Genomic DNA, 1,649 nt, shown 5'->3' with positions numbered 1-1,649 from the left:
TGGCCAGGTCCCGCTGGATGGCAGCGCAGCCTTCCCATGGATCAGCCACTCCTCCCAGTTTGGTGTCATCTGCGAACTGGCTGGGGGTACGCTCTGTCCCCTCGCCCAGGTCATTGACCGGGCCGAGTACTGAGCCCTGGGGAACTCCACTAACTACCAGCCTCCAACTGGACTCTGCCCCGCCGATCAGAACCCTCTATGGAGGTTCTGGACAAAGCCTCGTCAGACCATGCTGTCAGCGCTGTCCAGAAACTGCTTTCTTGAAAGGAGCTGGGGCGTAACTACGATGTTTCTAGGAATCAGGCAGCAAGAAGTCGGGCTACAAAATCCAGCTGCTGTGGCTTTACAAAGTCACATTACTATTTCGTAAGCTGATCAAACTCCATCTCAATAGCTGTTATTTTTGCGTCCTCAGTGATTGTTTTGGAAAGCTTTTCCAGAACCTAAGGCTAGAAACCTTTTAATATTCAGCTTCAACATTTTTGTGGCAAGTTCCGTCCTTTTGGCAGTGGTGTTCTAGCTTCGCTCTCCTCTCGATATTCTGTCCCTTGTACATTCGTGGAGAACAGTCGCGTCCTTTCTGGTCCTCTGAGTTTCTGGGCACGCTGTTTGAAATCTCAGTTCTGTAGGAAAGGCTCTTTGTTCCCCAGCCTGTTGTAGCAGCTTTTCTCTGCACGTCTCCTTACCTTCTGTTAGGTAGTTTATCGTGTGTGAAGGGTGAGGACAGTACCCGGTTTTTCAGATGAGTTCTCTTCAGTGCTTTGTATGAATGACGTTGCTGCTGCCCTGTCTATACTGGAAGCGCCCCTTTGTCCAAAGCATTGTGTCTTTCACTGATACCACAAGACAACTGTGGTTATGTTCTTGAAATTATTTGGCATAGCAGATTGGATAATGTTTTCTTGTCCAAAAAAATTGTAGCTTTCCTTCTGCGTCAGCCACTCAGTCGCCGCAGACGAGCAGAGTCTCTTTCTCTGTGCTTCCAGGTCTTTTTGTACCTGGGTACACTTTATGCCTTAAAACTGCCACTTTCCCCAGACTGCCACGACCTTGCCCAGCGTGGGCGGACAGCAGCCCAGTGGCTGGTCCTGTCGCGCATCAGCTCACGCTCTTCGGTGCCTGCGTCTGGGCTTTGAGAGCAGTTGGTAAGGGCGAATGGGCTAGCGCGAAGGCAGCGGAGGCTGTGGCATGTTTGCGTGCTGTGGCATCGCTGCTGGGAATCACCGTTTTGTCTTCTTCCCGATTGAGATCTTTGGACCCATTCCTTTATGCAGCCTCTTGGGCTGCTTTGGTCAGTAGGACAGCTGGAGCGCAAAGCCAGGAAGGAGGGACAGGTAACGAGTGAGTCCCAGCACAGCCCGGGCAGTGCCTGGGCTTGTGGTGCTCCAGGAGATGGAGTGTTGCACTTGGTCTTCATGGTCCTCTGGAGCACCACTGATGCTGTTAGGGCTTGGAGGGGTACAGAGAAGGTGGGGAAGGGGCTGGTAAGCTGTCTAGAAAGAGGGTCCCTCACTACAAGAAAGATGTTGCATTGCTGGAGCGTGTCCAGAGGAGAGCAATGGAGCTGGGGAGGGGTCTGGAGTACAAGTCTTTAGGAGGAGCGGCTGGGGGAGCTGGGGGGGTTCAGCCTGGAGCAGAGGAGGCTGAGG

The 1,649-nt window shown here is 52.8% G+C and overlaps 1 protein-coding gene across 18 annotated transcripts in view; it reads left to right on the top strand.

Annotated features, from left to right (window-relative positions):
• Positions 1-1,649, top strand: part of SCRIB (scribble planar cell polarity protein) — a 110,612-nt gene that overhangs the window by 56,811 nt on the left and 52,152 nt on the right. The gene's annotated exons all lie outside the window — the stretch shown is intronic.

This window comes from Egretta garzetta, unplaced genomic scaffold (genome assembly GCF_000687185.1).
Source record: "Egretta garzetta isolate BGI_Z169 unplaced genomic scaffold, ASM68718v1 scaffold460, whole genome shotgun sequence".
In the NCBI taxonomy this organism is placed as follows: domain Eukaryota; kingdom Metazoa; phylum Chordata; class Aves; order Pelecaniformes; family Ardeidae; genus Egretta; species Egretta garzetta.
Note: the sequence above shows the minus strand (reverse complement) of the source record. Positions and strands in the feature narration are given on the sequence as shown.